Raw genomic sequence first — 10,279 nt, 5'->3', positions numbered from 1 at the left:
ATCCCCTTCTTCTACACCGAGACAAATTGTAGCCGTGATTTTAAACCTCTACTGCGTGATTCATAGCGATCACCTTTAAATGATTCAGAAAACCAGTCCTTTCACCTCCGCCACACAGTTTCGATTCCTGGTCAGGAAAGTGACTTTTATATCACAGATTTTAAATCACAACCTGATGAAATTGAGTACATTCAGCTGATTTGAAAAAATTAGAATTGTATAAATTACCATTACTTACCTCATAACTTTCATTTGCAGAACGAAAGAATTAATAGCTTTGCACCATTTAAAAATATTCTGTTTGTCTATTCTTCCTACATTATATTCCATCTGCCACCTTATTGCCCGCCCACTCACTTAATCTGTCTCTATCCCATTGTAGGCTCTTTGTGTCCTCCTCACAACTTACTTTCCCACCTAGCTTTGGATCATCAGAAAACTTGGATACATTACACTCTGTCCCTTCATCTAAGTCAGTAATATAGACTGTAAATAGCTGAAGCATGCACACTTGATCCTTGTGGCACCCCACTAGTTACAGCCTGCCAATCTGAAAATCACCCGATAATTCCTGCTCTCTATTTTCTGTTCGTTAACCAATCCTCTATTCTTGCTAATACATTTCCTCCTGTCCCATGAGCCCTTATCTTGTGTAACAGGCTTTTATGTGTTTCCTTATCGAATGCCTTTTGGAAATCCAAATATGCTGCCTCCACTGGTTCCCCTTATAGATCCAAAGAATGCCTGAAGCAGAACATCCCGTTGTGCGAATGGAGCCTGTTGGTCGGACAATGCTACATGTAAGGAAGGAGTGTGGTAAGGAGATAAGGGAAGTGATACTCTGGTAACAAGGTCGGGTAATAATAATAGAAAGTGCTGGAAACATTCAACAGGTCAGGCAGCAGCTGTGGAGAGAGAAGCAGATTTAACGTTTCCGGTCGAAAACCTTCCATCAGAAGGTGGGCAGTTGTGTTAGGTTACCCTATTAAACGTGCAAAATGTCACGTAGTAGAGGTAAGGAAAAGATATCAAATGTTTGGAACAGATACATTAGAACTTGTATATCGAACTCGGAACTATAACGTGTTGGAAATCCTCGGCTAAAATTCGCAAAGATTTGTTTAAGAGCTGTTGTTAAATATATTTCTAATTATTGCGGGATTAATAAATCTGACATTTAATGCTGCGAACTCTTTTGCTGCACTGCGCGTTCTCCAGCTGTGCTCGGAGCGCCGTCCCCTTCAATCCATCGCTCACAGGGACTGTTCCATTCAGCATTTCTTTTCTCTGGGCCTTGGTAAAATTTCATAGATTGAAAGCGACGCCACTCAACCCCAAGCTCGTCACCGACTTGCTAACCGCTGCACAGCGACCACACTCTGCTCCCGTGAGATGGAAGCCTGGGAGCTGTTTCAAGCTCGAGTGCAGTTACAAGCAGAACTCATTCAAAGAAAGTCCACATCATTGAGGCGCCTGAGTCTTTGCACCGAACTCCTTCCCAAAGAGTTGAGATTCATGTGGGGGTGATTTGGGCACACCTTTCCCCACATTACAACACTTCAAAGGGACTTCAATGGGCTTAAAACGCTTTGGGACGTCCTGAGTTCGTGAAAAGCTGTGTATCAAAGCCAGTGTTTTTTTTTGCAAAAGTTCGAACAGCAAATTCATAATTCGCGGGCAAATTAAGGGCTCGTCCGGGATCTCTCGCAAGTTTCAACCAATAACCCCGAAGCGAGAATCATACCAACGAGCCAACTGATAAATTTGACTGGAGATAAGAGGTAAGCATTGTAAAACCATTTTGTTTGTGTGGTTGTTCTTGATGAGCAGAGCACTTAAGACCGAGACAGTGACTTTGTCTTTTCGAACTGTCTACTGAAGCGCCGCCCGGGCCAACTGCTACAGTTAATGAGCTGTAGTTGAATATTGGATGGGATAAAAATTGATAAAGAGGAGGTACTAGAAAGCTGGCTGTACCAGGACCAGTTGAAATGCATCCTAGGATGCTGAGGGGAGTAAAGGTGGGAATTACGGAGGTACTGACCATAATCTTCCAATACTCATTGGATATGGGGTGGTGCCAGACGTCTGGAGAATAGCAAATGTTACACCCTTGTTGAAAAAAGTGTATAAGGTTCAACCCAGCAACTACACGCCAGTCAGCTTAACGTCGGTAGTGAGGAAGCTTTTAGAAAGGGTAACCCTGCACAAAATGACCAGTCACTTGGACAAGTGTGGATTAATTAAGGAAAGTCTGCTCGGATTTGTTAAACGCAAATCGTCTTTTCCCAACTTGATAGCACTTTTTGATGAGGTGAAGGAGAGGGTTGATGAGGGAAATGCAGTTGATGTGGTGGACATGGACTTCCAAAAGGCATTTGATAAAGTGCCACGTAACAGGCTTGCCAGCTAAGCTGAAGCCCATGGAATAAAAGGGACAGTGGCAGCATGGATGTCAAATTGGCGAAGTGACAGGAAACAGAGAGTAGTGCTAAACTGTTGTTTCTCTGAATGGAGGAAGGTACACAGTGGTGTTCCCCAGGGGTGGGTACTAGGACCACGGCCCTTCGAGACATATATTAATCATTTGGAGTTAGGTGTCCAGGGCACAATTTCAAAATTTGCAGATGGTACAAAACTTGGAAGTATAGTGAGCAGTGAGGAGTATAGTGATAGACTTCAAGAGGACATGGATCGGCTGGTGGAATGGGCGGACATGTGGCAGATGAAGTTAAAAACAGAAAAGTGCGAATTGATACATTTTGGTCGGAAGAATGAGGAGAGGCAATACAAACTAAAGGATACATTTCCAAAGTGGTTGCAGGAACAGAGATACCTGGGGGTGTATGTACACAAATCGTTCAATGTGGCAGGACCAGTTGAGAAATCAGTTTAAAAAGCTTACAGAATCCGGGGCTTTATAAATAAAGGCGCAGAGTACAAAAGCAAGGAAGTTATGATGAACCTTTATAAAACACTGGTTCGGCCACAACTGCAGAAATTATGTGTTCCAGAAAATTTTATCCTGTGCAATAACTGGTCCCATTAAATTAAACAAAAGTTGCCCCAGATTCCTGGTGACATAAGCAAAGAACATTTTAAACCAGACTCCTGAAATACAATCGGCCTGGAAAATGCGATCGGAAACTAGCCGCTGGCTAACGCCTCCGAATCAAAAAACCAATATGACTTACCTGGTGTCTCCAGAGCTTCGGACTCTTGCTGCCCTGGGCCTGCTGGCATACGCCTGCATAAAGGCCCATGGATCTCAGGGGCGCACACGGTTCGCAAGCCTGGGTGTCCTTGTGCACCAGTCGCTGAAGGTAAGCATGCAGGTGCAGCAGGCGGTTAAGAAGGCAAATGGTATGTTGGCTTTCGTAGCGAGAGGATTCGAGTACAGGAGCAAGGATGCCTTGCTGCAGTTGTACAGGGCCTTGGTGAGACCACATCTTGAGTATTGTGTGCAGTTTTGGTCGCCTTATCTGAGGAAGGATGTTCTTGCCATGGAAGGAATTCAGCGAATATTCACCAGGCTGATACCTGGGATGGCAGGAATGACATATGAGGAGAGACTGGGACGATTGGGCTCGTACTCGCTGGAGTTTAGCAGAATGAGAGGGGATCTCATTGAAACTTATAAAATTCTGACAGTACTGGAAAGATTGATGCAGGAAGGATGTTCCTGATGGTCGGGGACTCCAGAACCAGGGGTCACAGTCTAAGGATAAGGGGTAGGCCATTTAGGACAGACATGAGGAGGAATTTCTTCACCCAGAGAGTGGTGAACCTGTGGAATTCTCTACCACAGAAGGCAGTAGAAGCCAATTCATTAAATATATTCAAGAAGGAGTTGGATATATTTCTTAAGGCTAAAGGGATCCAGGTGTATGGGGAGAAAGCAGTGACCGGGTACTGAAATTGGATTGAAAAGCGGAGCAGGCTCGAGGGGCCGAATGCCCTACTCCTGCTCTGATCTTCTATGTTTCCATGTTTCATCCCTGGGATCACATGGGCCAGACCAACCAATCAAAAGGGGGATTCCTATGAGGCGAATTGGGATTCCATTTATGTACGGAATCCCCATAAGCATATTAGAAATCTCCAAATAAAGAACATTTCACACCACGGAAATAAAATAAATGGTCAATTGTTCAAACGTAATGAAATTAATTAAAGATTTAAAATATAATTGAAATTTATGAAATATAAATTTGAACATTTTAAAGCAGGCCAGAATTTAGCCAAAGTAATTTTAAATGTATGTATGTTTATATCATTAAAAAAATATGTTTTAATCAACCGACAAAAAATTGTGTTGCACAATGAAGGAATTGCTAACATGTTTGCTGGGTGACAGTCAAACTTTAATAACCTTTTTTATAGAATCAGAGATTTATGACAGACGCCGATTTTTCCCTTCAATGTTATCGTAGTGTAGTGGTTATCACGTTTGCCTCACACGCGAAAACTCCACGGTTCGAAACCGAGCAGCGACATTTTGTAAATCGTGTTCATTTAAACAGTAGAAAAAATGGAACAATTCGCATTTCTAATGCAATGTAACAAAATCCTGTTACATTTGTGTTTCTCTGTACAGTCCTGCACTCAATCAAAGCACTGCAGTGTCGCTCGCTCACTCTCGTTTCCAGCTCTGACCATGCAGACAGTCCCTCTCAAAGCTGCACATTCCGGCTGCTTTCAGTTGAATTGTGAAAGATTATTCAAGGATCCTGCAGCTATATCTCGGTTCACAACAGCAGATCTAAGCCGCGTTTCTGCAAAATACAAACCATGTTTTCCAGAATTCCAAGGTGCATAAGGAACTCAATCATTAAAATCCCTTTCATTAACCACAGGATTTCAGGAAATTTCCTATGATTCTATAAAAACTTATTAAAGTTTGACTGTCATCCGGTATACATGTTAGCAATTCCTGCAGTGTGCAACAAAATGTTGTGGGTTGATTAATGATAATAGAAACAATTATGAAGTGTCTCGCAGACTTCAATGATCCCTTAATACCGTTGGTTAACTAAAATCTATCCATCGCAGGTTAAAATGAGCAATTCATGTTGCATCTTTGAAAGAGCTATCCAATCAGTCCCACTCCGCTGCTCTTCCCCCATACACCTGCTGACACTCCTGCCAGTTGAAACTGTTTCCCCCATAATTTTGATCACCTCTATTAAATCTCCCCTGACCAGTGATTAATGGAGTTCAACGCGGGCAAGTGTCAGGTCATTCACTTGGGGCCGAGCAAAGATCAGTCAGTGTGTGGTCTGAAAACATCATGTGAGAGAATAGGTTTTTTTTCTGTGAAATAGCCGGTCCCGTTAAATTTAACAATTGTTGCCCCAGATCGCTGCTCTCTCAAGCAATGAACATTTTAAACCATTCTCCTAAAATGCAATGTGTAAAATGAGATATGAGTTATCAGTTCAGGAGATGCAAAGAGCAAAATAAATTAATGAAGTTTCGACTGTCCCTCAGTAACCATATTATCATGTCTTTCATTCTGCAAAATAAAGTTACCGGTTAATTAATGGTGATTAAAGCAGTTCTTATTTATTCACATTAGATGCATGTAATTAATTTAATAAAATTACATCGCATTCATGAATAAAAAGCGGTGATACCAAAATGTCTTCCCTAACTGGGAATCGAACCCATCTCGCAGCGCTGATAGGAATACGTTATTGAATAATTTTATGATGCCCTCGAAAAATGTCACAGTGCTAAATTAAAATCACTGCTATAATGTGTTTCGTTGTTGAAGAAGGGGATTGAAAATGACAATAAATAGCCCAAACTGCGCCCGCAGTGAGACAGAGTTCCAAATTAGAAAGAAGTTGGTGTTGCGAAGTAACCGCTGAGCGAAAGCTGACACCGGTTAAAGAACGAGAAACCGCTCAATATAAAGGATGAGCTCACAAACACCAGGCGCAGTGCAGTCTGGTCAACGACAAGCCCCTCCTTCCTTATTCAGAGACATGAACGGGAGTCAGACGCCACAAACTTTAATTAAAAGCACAAACACGAGTAACATTTACTTCCAAATCTTCACTGTTAAAATGATATCACTTTTTTACAATTCGGGCTGCGTAGAATCTGAAAATCAGCACCATGGGATTTGATGTTCACTGCTGATTCTATTTTCCTGTTCAATATGACAAAAGTTGGCCCAGATTCCTGGTGTCATCAGCAATGAGCACTTTAACCCAGACTCCTAAAGCACAGTGTGTAAAATGAGATATGGGTAACAGTTAACATGCAAAGCAAAAATAAAGTGATTGAAGTATCGACTCTCGCTCAGTTATCATTTCTTTAATTGGGCAAAAGAATATTATCGGTTAATTAATTATGCTTTTCCGTGAAAGCAACATAAAAGTTGAACAAAAATAATTCTCCCAACATGGGGCTCGAACCCACGACCCTACAATTAAGAGTCGCGGCCGACTGAGCTAGCCGGGCTGGAGAAGCTGATACGTTCTTGTCTTTGATTGCAGCCAGGCGCCGAATGACTCGGCCCCAGGATAAACCACGAACCAGGTTCTCCGTAATTCCAAGATGTGTAAGGAAATCAACCATTAAAAGCCCTTTCATTAACCACAGGGATTCAGGCAATTTTCTGATCGCAAAGTGCTTTCTCACCTTGTCAATATCTCTCGTCTATTTGCCGGTGTTTCCCGATTCTGCCTGTCTCTCTGGCGCTGTTTATTATGTGTGACCACCTGCAGGTTGATTTTGAGCAAATACCTGTGCTTGTGTCTTGTCACATTAAATACATGAGAAATTGTGGCGCTTCTCTCCCTGGCACTGGGGAAAGAGTGAGACAGTCTTTGGAGCAAGTGTCTGGTTATTGTGAAATGGCAAAGATAACAATAATTCTGGAATTATCCAGAAGAACAGTGACCCCGACGTGATTTGAACACGCAGCCATCTGATCTACAGTCAAACACTCTACCGTTGCGCCACGATGTCTTGCAATTGAAACAGCGCTGTTTTATATACACACGTTCCACAAACACTGTTTCATTCCTCCTGCCTTCTCCTGATTCCTCAGTGTCATGCACAGAAGCGCCTGATGCCCTCATTTGTTTAACGTAACAAGCAGACACAAACACAGGTATTCCTTCAAAATCAACCCGCAGGTGGCCACAGACACAATAAACAGAGCCAGAGAGGAAGACAGAATCGGGAATCTCCGGGAAATAGACAAGAGATATTGACAAGGACTAAAGCGCTTTGCGATCAGAAAATTGCCTGAACCCCTGTGGTTAATGAAAGGGATTTTGCTGCTTGAGTTCCTTATACGCCTTGGGCTTCTGGAGAACTTGTTTCGTAGTTTGCAGAAACGCGGCTCAGATATGCTGTTGTGACCAGGCCGGAGCCACCAGTTACCTGACTGCAATCAGCGACAAAGAAATACAATTCCAACAGGCCCGGCTAGCTCAGTCGGTAGAGCATGAGATTCTTAATCTTAGGGTCGTGGGTTCGAGCCGCACGTTGGGTGGTATTTATTTTGTTAAACGTTTATGTTGCTTCCAAAGTGTCATTAATTGAGCGATAACCTTGTTTTGCACAATGAAAGAAATGCGAACTGAGAAAATGCTGCAGATGCTGGAAATCTGAATTGAAACAGAAAATGCTGGAGATACTCAGCAGGTCAGGCAGCTACTGCGAAGAGAGAAACAGAGTTAACGTTTCAGGTCGATAACCTTTCGTCAGAACTGGAAAAAAGAGGTAATGGAACAGATTTTTAAGCAAGTGTAGAGGATTCTATGAGATCATGGCTGATCTCCTGCCTCAATTCCATTCACCGGCCCTAACGCCATATCCCTTGATGCCCATACCAGTCAGAAATCTACCGACTTCTGTTTTGAACATACCCAATGACTGAGCCTCCACGGCCCTCTGGGGTAGAGAATTCCAAAGATTCACCACCATCTGTGTGAGGAAATTTCTTCTCCTCTCAGTCCTGAATGGCCGAACCTAGATCCTGAGGCTGTGGCCCCTGGTTCTAGACTCCCCAGCCAAGGGAAACATTCTCCCAGCATCCAACCGATCAAACCCTGTAATAATTTTGCATGCTTAATGAGATCCCCTCTCATTCTTCCGAATTCAAGAGATTGCAGGCCTAGTTTACTCAATCTCTTCTCATACGAGCTCAGTGACAGTCTTGCAAATGGTGACTTGATATTCGGTAGTGTGGTCATGGTCCAGGCGGAGGTAGGAGGAGGTGTTGGAGAGTTGGCGTACAGCTTCCGCTAGGTAGAGGTCGGTTCGCCAAACAGCAACAGTTCCACCCTTGTCAGCAGGTTTTGTGCTTTGCATGTTAACTGTTAACTATTACCCATATCTCATTTTACACAATATATGAGCTACTCCAGCTCCTAATTCTTTTGTTCTTAGTTGTTATTTCCTCACACAGGAGAGCAATCTCGCCCCTGGACAAGAAGAAGGAGCAAGTTCCAACAAAATGATTCCGCAAACGTGATAACTGCTACACTGTGGAACCGTCTCCACTTTCAGTACCAGGTCAGATGGAAATGTTAAAATTTTTTGAGGATGTAACTGGTAGAATAGATAAGGGAGAACCAGTGGATGTGGTGTATTTGGACGTTCAGAAGGCTTTCGATGAGGTCCCACATAAGAGATTGACGTGCAAAGTTAAAGCTCATGCGATCGGGTGTAAGGTACTGACTTGGATAGAGAACTGGTTGGCAGACAGGAAGCAAAGAGTATGTCGAAACGGGTCTTTTTCCAAGTGGCAGGCAGTTACTAGTGCGGTAGGGCAGGGATAAGTGCTAGGACCCCAGCTACTCACAATATATATTAATGATCTAGAAGGTTGAACTAGATGAAATAACTCTAAGTTTGCAGACGACACAAAGCTGGATGGGCATGTGTGCTGTGAGGAGGATGCAGAGAAACTCCAGTATGATATGGACAGGTTAGGTGATTTAGCAGAAGCATTGCAGATGCAGTATAATGTGGATAAATGTGAGGTTATCAACTTTGGTGGCAAAAACAGGAAGACAGCTTATTATCAGAATGTCAATAGATTGGGAAAAGGGGAACTGCAATGAGACCTGGGTGTCCGTGTGCACCAATCGCTGAAGGTAAGCATGCAGGTGCAGCAGGTGGTTAAGAATGCAAATGTTGGCCTTTATAGTGAGAGGATTCGAGTACAGGAGCAAGGATGTCTTGCTGCAGTTGTACAAGGCCTTGGTGAGACCATACCTTGAGTATTGTGTGCAGCTTTGGTCATGTTGTCTGAGGAAGGATGTTCTTGCCATGGAGGGAGTGCAGCGAAGATGCACCAGACTGATACATGGGATGGCAGGAATGACGTATGAAGACAGATTGAGATGATTAGGCTTATATTCGCTAGAGTTTAGAAGAATGAGAGGGGAGCTCATTGAAACTTACAAAATTCTAACAGGACTAGACACACTAGATGCAGGAAGAATGATCCCGATGGTGCGGGAATCCAGAACCAGCGGTCACAGTCTAAGGATAAGGGGTAAGCCACTTAGGGCTGAGGAGAGGAGGAATTACTTCACCCAGAGAGTGGTGAACCTGTTGAATTCTGTACCACAGACGGCAGTTGAGGCCAATTCATTAAAAATATTCAAGAAGGAGTTAGATATATTTCTTAAGGCTAAAGAAATAAAGGGATATGGGGAGAAAGCAGGGACAGGGTACTGAATGTGGATGATCAGCCATGATCTCATTAAATGGCGGAGCAGGCTCGAGGGGCCGAATGGCCTATTCCTGCTCCTATCTTTTATGTTTCTATGTGAATGGAGCAGGTGAACTGCTGAATCCCACTTTTGAGGGATGTCCCAAAGTGCTTGGCAGTGGTGTGAAAATAAATGAGTTCCGCTTGGTAATTAAAAGTGAAGACTGTCAGAAGTGGGATTAGAACCCACGCCTCCAGAGGAGACTGCGACCTGAACGCAGCGCCTTAGACCGCTCGGCCATCCTGACTTGTTCCATTAATTTCTGCATCTCATCTCTTCCGCATGAAGAACGTTTCCGTCCGGGTGCTTGTTCAATGCTGTTGAAGGCTCAGTGACCGGGATATCATCTCCCCCGGGGTTTTCCTCAGCTTGTGCTCGGTGTATGGGGAGGTTTGTCCCGGGTCCCTGGTATTTTGCAGCTCCAGGGATGGGCAGTAACAATCTGAGCTCTGGAGCTGGGGAGAAGCGAATAATTAATGGATTTGTTTACTGGCCTGAAATGCGGTTTAGATCTGCTGGTATTAACCGAGGCC

The 10,279-nt window shown here is 43.5% G+C and overlaps 2 non-coding genes across 2 annotated transcripts; one reads left to right on the top strand and one right to left on the bottom strand.

Annotated features, from left to right (window-relative positions):
- The first annotated feature begins 7,440 nt into the window (after positions 1-7,440).
- trnak-cuu (transfer RNA lysine (anticodon CUU)) lies at positions 7,441-7,513 on the top strand. Its single transcript has one exon. It is a non-coding gene; the product is annotated as a tRNA-Lys (tRNA).
- Positions 7,514-9,910: 2,397 nt separating this feature from the next.
- trnal-cag (transfer RNA leucine (anticodon CAG)) lies at positions 9,911-9,993 on the bottom strand. The gene has a single exon. It is a non-coding gene; the product is annotated as a tRNA-Leu (tRNA).
- Positions 9,994-10,279: the final 286 nt, after the last annotated feature.

Source organism: Somniosus microcephalus, unplaced genomic scaffold (genome assembly GCF_052327205.1).
Source record: "Somniosus microcephalus isolate GS21.2 unplaced genomic scaffold, FLI_Smic_1.0 unresolved_chr4, whole genome shotgun sequence".
NCBI classification, from domain to species: Eukaryota; Metazoa; Chordata; class Chondrichthyes; order Squaliformes; family Somniosidae; genus Somniosus; species Somniosus microcephalus.
Note: the sequence above shows the minus strand (reverse complement) of the source record. Positions and strands in the feature narration are given on the sequence as shown.